The sequence below is a fragment of the Chenopodium album genome, chromosome 14, assembly GCF_948465745.1.
Source record: "Chenopodium album chromosome 14, dcCheAlbu1.1, whole genome shotgun sequence".
Classification (NCBI taxonomy): Eukaryota; Viridiplantae; Streptophyta; class Magnoliopsida; order Caryophyllales; family Amaranthaceae; genus Chenopodium; species Chenopodium album.
The window spans coordinates 50,336,436-50,347,587 of record NC_137847.1 but is presented as its reverse complement, the minus strand read 5'-3'; positions in this window follow the sequence as shown (position 1 = coordinate 50,347,587).

The window sequence follows — 11,152 nt, the reverse complement described above, 5'->3', positions numbered from 1 at the left end:
ATACAAAAAGAGAACCAATTTAAAGATTTTAAAAATATAATTGCAGTTCATATAAATCCACAGAAATTATGTATAAAAACAATATAAAACTTTTAAATATTGTTTTCCAAATTTGCCATTAGATATGTATCTTACCAAATCTTCTCACCCCTTACTTAGCACTGTTTTGAATTTGACCAGAAATATATGATATCAAAATCTGAAATTACACACAATATTTATCAAATAAAAAGGAGAAAAAACAAGAGAAATACCTAACCCTTTTGTTTTTCTACTCCCTCCGTCCCCAAATGATAGTCCCTTATGGCTTATTTTTAGTCCCAAAATGATAGTCCCATTTGCTTTTTTCAAGTACCATTAATATCAATTTTTTATCAAAATTCTCTCTAATTACAACAATATTTGTGCAAATTTATCTTTCCTATATAAATTTTGTTTTCCAATGTACTTTTATTACTTTCTATCTTTACTATTTTACATACCCAATGTAAATTTATCTTTCCAATGTAATTGTACTACTTTTATTTAAGTTTCTTAATTCCCGTGATTTTTGCCCATAAGGGACTATCATTTGGGGACGGAGGGAGTATTATTTTTTCGTTGTCCTTCTTCTTAAGTATAACAGAACAAAGAACAAGGGGAAAAGAAAACCAGAGTTGAAATCAGTAGAATGAAATAGAGCAAAACTAGAGTGTACTATATTACTGTTGAAGCCACACCTCAGTATGGGATGTTTACTGTGCGAATCATGTATAAGTACAGAACTAAGCAATTGTTTGCTTAATTGCTACTCATTACTTACTTTGACTGTCTATAAATAGCAAGCCTAATTTTGCTACAACATTGCCATTTCCAATCTGATAGCTCTAATTTACATTGAAGGTGCTCCTATTTTCCATAGCATTTTCAATTAAATTCTTATGCTGCATGATCTGATAATGTATATAGCTATTTTTGCATTTATTATACCTAACTAAATTGCATATGAAAATAATTAGAATATTCACTGTCATGTCATGTTACTATATATAGATTATACACTACCATTTATTTCAAAGCTTTTTCTGTATGGTGATATCATGTATTAAATTGTCTATTGCTTTAATCTTATGTCACTGCATACTAAAAGTAGATTTGATTCTTCACTATGAAAAAGCATTTTCCTGGAATATTTGTTAGATTATAATAATTTTTTCTGATAAATTCTTTTGACACAGATATTCCCATTTCAATCCTGTTTAGATTGTTTCCATGCATTTATGATTAGGCATAATGTGCATAGATTAATAGCTATTTTAGATAGTTTTGTATGCAAAACATAAATTCATGTAACGACAAATATACAATGCATCAGCATCTTAAGAACGGAAGGCCATTAAGTCTGATTACATGTAAAATTAGTGCACAGATGTTGAGACAAGAATGAGATTGTTTGCAGCTTAAAGGTTCAAATACACATTTAAGGTAACATTTGAATGCAAACATGTTCATAATCTAACATAAGCATGAACTGAAAAATGGCTTACACATGTGAATCTACCCGTACATCTATACAACCTATTTCTCTGGTTTTTTTAACATTTCCTGATCCTTATATCATCTATAGATCCTGTTTATGAGACCATTTGAGTTTAGAATCTGGAAATACAACCACAGTAATGTTATAATGCTTATAGATATGCAATTTATATGCTCCCTTTCTTAGAGCTTACCTGTGAGCAATAACTGAACTTCTTTGCTAATCTTTCATGTTACTTTTAGACAGTAATTGATCTACACCATGAAGCTTGAATCGGTTTATTTGGATGAACTCAATACACAAAGCAGAGACTACAAGGTCAAAGTAACGGTTGCTGAAAAAGGCCGCCCTCGAGAATCCCCAAAGAAACCAGGACTGATCTTCCAAACTTTGATCATGGAAGATGAAAAGGTCAGTATATAATTACCATGAATCTCATTCCTTTCAATATTCATGTGCATGATTACCTGTAAAGTCCTTCACTTTGTGTAATAGTATTGGTATTTGATGACCTGTTAAGTAGAGTAACTAAAAAGTTTAAATATAACTATCTAATCTGTCAATTATCTCCAAAGCTATGACTGTCTAATTTATAGTTATAGAATTTAAATATAGCTATCTAATATATGAAAAGTAGTGATTAGATATTGATACATTTTCTACTATGGATATATATAATGTGCTTGTTATTATTAATTTAAGATTCTATTCATATATTTTTCTGCTATTCTGGAATAAGCTGCTTATACTTAATGTATTACACAGAAGAATAAAATGAGGTGTTCTCTTTTTGGAGAACAAATTCAGGCCTATGAAGATATCCTGCAGCCAACCGGAAAGTATGAAATATCCAAAGCTACTATAGGTGTTATCGATGATCAGTACAAGTTCTACAACGAAGAGCTTCCATACCAGATGACTATTGGATCTCAGACAGTCGTGCAACGTTTGAACTCTGAGTTTGGTCCTATTGTTCCTAATTACCAGCCCTTATCAACTATCCCAAGGACAGCTGAACCAGAGGACAGATTTGGTATTCATTCTAAAATGGTCATTAAATATTCTTATGTACCTTGGAAATTTTTTTGCTTGCAGAATAATGTTACTATCAATTGTGTTTTATGCAGATGTTGTAGTCGTGGTGCTTTTTGTTGAGGAGCAACCACGCATGATTACTACCACAAGAGGACGTGAAAGTCCAGTTCGTGAAATTGTTGTCACTGACACAAGGTAGTTCATAACTGCTCGAATATTCATAGGTTAAATTGTTCAAAATGCTAACATTTAGATCTCTCAAGTACTAACTACAACTGTTCTATATATCTGCAAATGTTCATGACAGTCATGACCAGTCAATCACCATTTCAGCATGGAATGATCTTGCTATCAAGGACTGTAATGCATTAAACAACTGGGCTGATAGATTTAATGTTGTAGGCCTCACTGCTCTTAAGGCTCAGAACACTCCAAGAGGTGAAACATATCATTAATCTTACCTTTGTTATACAGTAACAGATTTTTATCACACTGATATGATCTAACAAGTGAGCTATAGCAGGGTTCATTCTAAGCACTACTATGTCAACTCGAATAATTCATGAGCCTCATGGAGATAGGGCAAATGTACTCCGCGAATGGTATAGGAATTATGTTTCCTAATGTTTACTTGAATTTTATTATATGCATTATGACTGATTATCAAACTACATTTATTGCAGGGCAAGAGTGTATCCACAGGTTTTGCTTGACAGACAGGCTAGGGTGCTTACTGTCAGATTCCCTAATGAAGAGAAAAGAATGTACACAATTGCAGAACTGAGGAACAAAAAGGTTGTACCATCATTGAGAATTTGTGAAGTGATATTCAACAGTTAATATTATAAAACCATTAATCTATACCTAATGTGTAAATTCTTCTGTAAATGCAGCCATCAAATACTATGCAGGAAGAAGTTGCATGGATAGAAGTCACCATTCCAAATGCTGAAATGAACAGGGTTCATGCCTATGCTGGCTGTCTTGAATGTTCCAAACGCACCAGTCTTCCTGTAGGAACTCGTTATCGGTGCTCACTCTGTAAAAAAGGAGACACTGTTTCAGCTCATAAGTAATATATATATATATATATCCCCTATCAGTGTCAAGAGTATATGCTTTAAAATGATTGTAATTGAATTGTATTCATGTTCAACAGAGTGACCTTCAAGTTTGAAGCAGTGGACAGTACTGGAGCCATGTCATTTACCACTTTCAATGACGACACAGAAAGGCTCTTCAGGAAATCAGCATCTGAGATCTGCAGTATCAAGAACACTGTAAGCAACCTCCGGTTACATTTATATTTCTCTGTTAAAATTATTTGCTATAACTTTAACCGTGCCATAGATTTTGCTCCTCATTTATATTCATTCATTGATGGACCTTATGCATGTTCTTGCATATATGCAAGTAGTTTATATTATAGATAAGATAAATATGCATAGTATGATGTTATTTGTACGCCTCAAACTATTAAAATGCAGTTTCACTGAAATAAAACTTTTATATGAACTGCTAATCAGTTAATGTTAGCTATGAAGATTTTATGTTCTTCTTTTTGGTTAGCTTTTTTGTTATGATTAAATATACGCTGCATACGTGTTTCAGGAGAACCTAGAAGCTTTTGCAGCTATACAACATATCCTCTGCACTCGACCATTCTTTATAAAGGTTGGACCTACAAACGAACTGTCGATGAACAATGTGCTCATGTGGACTCTTAAAGGTGTTGAAATAATAGATGAAGCACCACAGCCAGCTCCTGAATCAACAGTTGCTGCAATGGACACAGACCATGATGATTCTGCTATAACTGAGCAAGAAGCAAGATTGCACAAAGAACTGATGCTAGAAGAGACTGCACACGGAAAAAAACCTCTGATGATTGATTTGAAATCAGTTACTCCTGCATCCCAAAACCCAGCAGATACGAAGCATGCTAAATTGGCTGAATTTACTCAACTGCAAGAAATGAAACTAGCTTCTCAGGAATTTGATGTCGATATGTACCTTCTGTCTGATTCAGATTCGGAGCCACTTCGGCTTTCACAGATAAACACCCCTCCAAAAGAAGCACTTCCAAATTGGACTAAGCTTTCACGCAAACGCAGCCCACCAAAGAGCAAGGAATCTGCTGTCCCTGCTACACAGACAAGCAATGCTGATGCTGACATTCAACCTAGGAAGAAGGTGAGGACATTGCTATTCCAAGAAGTCAATCTGAAGGAGACTACAGATGATTTGGCTTCCCCTGCCAATCAGCTTGACAAGCCATAGTTCTGCTCGGCCCAGATAGTATATCATCATAGACTGTTGCTGCTACTATCAATGAAGAATAAATAAGACTATATTATGCTGTAAATGTAACCATGTCCTGCCTGTTTATAGACAGGCATAAATCTTTTGGGAGTTTAATAGGAACAAGTGTTATTCAGTTGTTCCCAATAAACACCAGATATGTATATAGTGATGCTGCTAGATATCTATGAATATAAGTTGTTAGCATTTTGGGAATGGGAAACTAAGAATGCACTGACAAGAATGCATTGTACAAAGCAGTATTAATATGTTCTGCCTTATAATGCAGAACTGTTTTATGTACCTGTATCCTTAAATCAGGATACTTATATATAATAGTATTGGTAAATTTTAGTACTCCTCTTGTTCTGTTTATTAAAAATTCACTTACTACCTTTTTTTTTACTTATATGCACTCCTCTTGTTCTGTTTATTAAAAATTCACTTACTACCTTTTTATTTACTTATACACAGCATATTATACTAAGTATCCTACTGTTAATAGTTTTGCTTATATAACATGATCGGCAAATTCAAGTTTTGACCTGCATCTTGATTTAATGTGCTATTTTAGCCATGTATAGATGTCCATTAACCCAGAAAATATTTGTAAATACGTAGATGTGCTTCAGGCAAATAAAGCATCTACGTAGATGTTAAATGCTAAAATATTCTATATAAAATTTAACAACCACCACAAAAGTTCAATTTTTGACCAGTTGTAAAACACATACTACAATACTTAACATTGCCACAGAAGCAATTACGTGCAGAAGTCTAAATACAGCTTCAGCCTGCTAAGATTCAAAATCCAAATTACTTTAAAGCTTAGGAAGAAATACACATCAAATTGAGACAGCCTAAATTATTAGCATTTGCACCAATATCAGGGCTTTATATAATGAGGCATTTCATAATGACCTGCTTCATTAGTAGTTCATATACTAAAACCGTTGCTTCTTATCGTTAACTGATGCCACACTATGTTCTGACTTCGTTTCTGCAGCCTCTTCATGGAGATGCTGTCCACCTCTCCTAGCAACATCAACAGCATCCTGCAGTTCCTCCATCCTTCTTCCTGTCTGCAAGATATCCTCATCTACTTGCAACATAGACTTCTGTAACTCAGCCATTTCCACCGCCATCTCATTCTTCCGAGTCTGTAGATTATTTAATCGACGGCGTAGCAAGGCTATTTGTATCCAGTCAGCGTGACCAGAAAAAGGGACATTTCTAGGAGCTACAAATGATGAAGATGCCTTGTCATTCCCACTTTCCATAGATAAGTTGCACTGTCCTTTACACAATATACCTTGAGAAGTATAAAAGTATTTTACCATTCAGAAATTATGAACATCGAGATTACAGAAGATCTGGTCTTTTATAGAGTTCTAAGCATTGATTGTTATGCAATGTACCCATATACAACCTTCCAGATTCTTATTTAAACTATATCATATTCCATCTGTATACAGTGCACAACATGTATCTTGAAACTGTCTCTCTTGAATTGTGACTACAAAGTACGATTCTTTTTAATTGAAAACAAACCCACTCAATGCTGTTGTTAGAAAGCACTGATTTTGTTAAACTCCCAAACTGCATTGCATGTGACATAGAATCTAAGATTCAATGCATAATTTCTACTAATAGATTTAGGATCAGGACAAAAATGTCATGCACCTATCCCTACAGTCCAAGTTCAGAATCATAACATCGAAAGGTGCACCCTACATGACTACAATCAAGAGGCAAACCCTCCCAAACAACAACCCCAAAAAAAAAAAAAAAAAACAAAAATAGCAACAAAAAACAAAAAAACAAAAAAAACAAGTAAAGAATTGAGAAAGACCAAAATAAACAAGAGGGGAAAAAAAAAAAGAGACAGACCAAAAGAAATAAGAGGGTGAATGACAGTCACAAACAATAGATATTATAACAAATCCATTACACAGCAAGACTTAATAGTAATCTAAAGTTCATTCAAAACCTTATTAATAGTATAGGCAGCTACACATGATCTAAGACAGCTCATAGCTAGACGATTAAACCTGAGCTAAATTGACATCAAATACTATAGGATGACCTTCCCTATATTTGAAAAGCGCAGCAGTATTCTTGTGAACATTATAATGCTCGATGAACTTCCTAACTCCATTCTTCAGAGAACACTGGATAATCTTGTTTTCCTTCCTCACAACTTTAAGCTCGACATCAAACTGTGTATCAAAATGCTGTAATTTAACCTTGGTTGTTGAAGGAAAGCCCATGAAGTGTGCCTTTGCAAATGACAGCGGAACATTCTGGCAATCAGAACAGCAAGTTAAACCACCACAAACAGCAATCCACCATTAAAATAGAAAACAACACATTATCATATATACAAGAAATGAAGTAAGCTACATAACATATACAAGATAACCATATAGCAAACATACAATTATGCTTTGCCGGAAATACTCCTTAGTGAAAGAGAACTTGAAGCAGGCTTCACCGCAGACCCTTGAAAGTTGATCAAGCCAAGTATTTGCCTGAATCATTTTAGCAGAACCTCCTTCAAGGACTGCCTTACGCCCACGCTTCTTCCCAATCCCACCACTGTCATAACTTTGTCCTGTTCCTAAACCCCATGGCACTCCAGTGCAATAGATAATCTGAACTGTAAAGGTGTTATCACCTTCCCATTTAAACATTAGTACATCTCCAATATTTAGAGCATTCTCATCCACAAAGTCTGACCACCCCACATCAAGGTACTTCTTCCAGCCAACATCAGCTTCCTCATGCACTAGAGTCACACACCACGATTCCTCACCGCCATCCAGTAACAATTCAACGTTTAAAAATCCATCTTCCAATACCTCTTCAAAGCCAACCGGAACACGCTGTAATATATAAACAATTACACACGTAAACAACAACACAGTAATTATTCTCCACAATACACCACATATAAATTCAAAATGAAGGCATCTGCTCATGAACCTAATACATTGTCTTACCAGTTTTTCTAGGTCAGTTCTTTCTAAACGAACAGCGAATATCATTGCAGTTTCATCCATGCCCCTGTCGTCAATGATCGGCCAAATATACAGCAAACAAAACCCTTGCCACACCACGATAAAACTCTGATATTATATATCTTAAATAGTGACACCGCTACATATACATAACCCTAGGCAACTCAAAAGACTCCTCGTTTAAAAAAAAAGGATGAACAACGATCACAGGAAAGAAAAACACAGGCAAAACAAAAAAAAAGGTAAATATAAAAACTTTCAAAATGAAACTTATCGTTTTCAGAATTCATTAGCATTAAATAAGTAATAATACAGCCACATTAAACACACATATATCAATTGTTATGTCTCTTTGATTTACATGGTTTTATTTTTCCGAATGTGACCTACAGCAACATTATTATTCCTTTTAAAACAATCGTGAACAAAAATATCCACTGTTATTTTAAAATAGATTACAATGTTTTTTTTATGTGATAGTTCAATATACATAGCCCCTATTGTATCATGACATTCAAGACCTGCAATTGCATTTGTACATTGTACATGTCAATTACATGTCACATATAAGCAACGGTATAGCCTTACTACAGCAACGCATCATATTTATGTATTAGGTGATATGCCAAATGATCGCTACCTGGCCTTCGATGCACTTTAGTATCTCGAGTTGAATATTAAGAGCAATAACCACGTAATCAACAACATCATAGCATCTCGAACGATAGTCATGGCATAGGATTGGGGGTGCGCGCGCATCGCGCGCGCACCAACAACTAGTAGGAGTAAAAGTTCGAATTAGTTTAATACGAGTACAATTCAATTTAAATTAAATATTAAGTTAAAAAAATACTACATCCGTTTCTTATTATTTGTAATTAAAGATTTTTTTTTTAAAAAAAACATATATTTCTAATACCTCTTTGTTGTAAATAATAAGATACTAAAGTTGTAAATAATTTCAACTATAAATCCATACCAGTATTTGATGTAAAATTGTATTCGTAGGATTCATGCAATGGTTCGAGTGTAGATTAATTTTACAAGAATGAGCTATAACGGACAACACATTACATAATGAAGATGAACTTTGAGCACAAACACCTTACAACAAATTAAATGATTCAAAACGTACATTTGCTAAGCATCACCATAATAAGCTTGATTATTATTAGCCCTAAACAAGTCCACTTGATGATGATCATATCATTGCAAACTTCACTAATATCGATTACAACCCAAAATGAAATGTAATCAACTCATCATATACTATCAATTTGCACAAGACAATAAATAGATACACCCATCTTATTGTTTTATTCATATATTGATTAAAGTGTTAGTTCTATGAACATGGGATAATGTATTTGCATTAAAAATCTTAAATTCCCGTACACCTAAAAGTTAAAACTATATGATTATTTTGATAAATTCAATACATAGATGACCAAGATTGTTAGCAAATATTAATCATACACCTTAATTAATTATATTTATGCACATACAAACATAACATATATATAGTATTATGTATTATCGTAAATAATTATGTGTAATAGTCCGCCGTCCCTCGCGTATTATAACATGGTTAAGAGCAAATTAAGCCCACTAAGATGGTGGCTAAATCTAGCTGGTCTTCTGACACAAACGTGTGCACTCATGTGATTTATCACGTGCTTCTCTTACCCGCACGAGTAGAGGTTTTAATTATAGACACTAATTCCTAAAAACCATTGTTTTTAAATTAATTAATTAGAATTTGGATCCAATCATTTAATTACTACTACATGTTAATCCAAAAAACAACGCAAAGTCAGAGAGGAACTAGTAAGTAGCAAGCTAGCATTGCATGAAGAGATAAGGAACAGCTGGTAACAGATTATATGATTTTATTTGGGTTTTGATGCATGAAGTTTTATGTATTAATTATACTTAGTACTTGTACTTAGGTTGTTTAATTTACTTCTTTACATAAGATTAATTCATTGAATCATTGGTTAATGTTTTATCAACACTTAGTAGGGTTAGGGTTGATCTTAGAATATGCTTTGAATATGTTTTTCCATGTTCTCTTATGAACAACCTAGCAATTAGCTAGCATGAGGTTCTCGTTGACAGTTTTCGTTATATTAGGTTAGGCTACGTTATTCTGGCTAGACATATTTTGTGGTCGCAACTGTTAAAAGGTCAAAGATAGTAAGAAAAAAAAAATCATCGTATATGGGTGTATGCCATTAGTTTGTTGCATTTAAAATTTTTTACGTATGGATCAGATATCTCTTACGAGATTTGCTAACCCGAAAAGTTAAATGAATCATATCATTCTCTGTACATACTTGCATATATTTTTGTCCTTATTATTGTTTTCGCTTAGTGGTTCTCTCTTAGCTTATTGTTTAAACGGGCATAATTGTTTTGTTGATCAAAGAAGAATTTCATATCTTATCATGACCTTATCTAAGTACAATTACTAGTGGACATGATTTGTTATGGGCTTTATTGATTGATGTGGATTACATTGGGGTGAACAAAGGACAGAAACAATTAAAGCAAATTACTAACAATCATGTGGCCTTGGCATCTAACAATTCTACAAGTGTAATCATATTTTCATTGAACCTAAAGGCTACAACTCTTGCAAGGAAGGCAAAAGTTAGCATTAATTAGATTAAGTCAAAGACATTATCAACATGAGAAAACTACGGATTATATATAATGAGACCATCTCATATTTAAATTAATTAGTTGTGAGATAATATGCTTCGTATTAAGTAATTAATTTTGAAAAGAAAACAAAGAGAAGTGAACAAATCAAAATTGCTCTATGCAATAAAAAGTGAAATTCTCCGTAAGTAGCAAAAAAAATGAAAATGAACTTACTCATTTTGCACAAGCGAGCAAATATATATATGATAACCTATTGTCCATTGTAAGGTACAAACTATAAATGATTGTATAATAAAAGTTACATAACTTACTCTTTGGGGATTTATATATTGAGCCTCACTATACCGTTTTAGGTTTTAATTTACCTATCAAGCTTGATGACTGATGAGAATCTTATTTTTATAAATGCTTTGAAAAGGTGTTCATCAACACACGTAATTATTAGTGTAATAATTATATAATCCTCCGTAATTTATAGAAGCAACAATGAATTATTTATAGTTGTCCTACGTGCACAAAGTTTAAATTTTAAAGTTTACTTGGTAAGTTTTTGGGTGGGCTGAAAGATTGTAAACATGAGATATAACTTCATTTACATTATCACATGCAA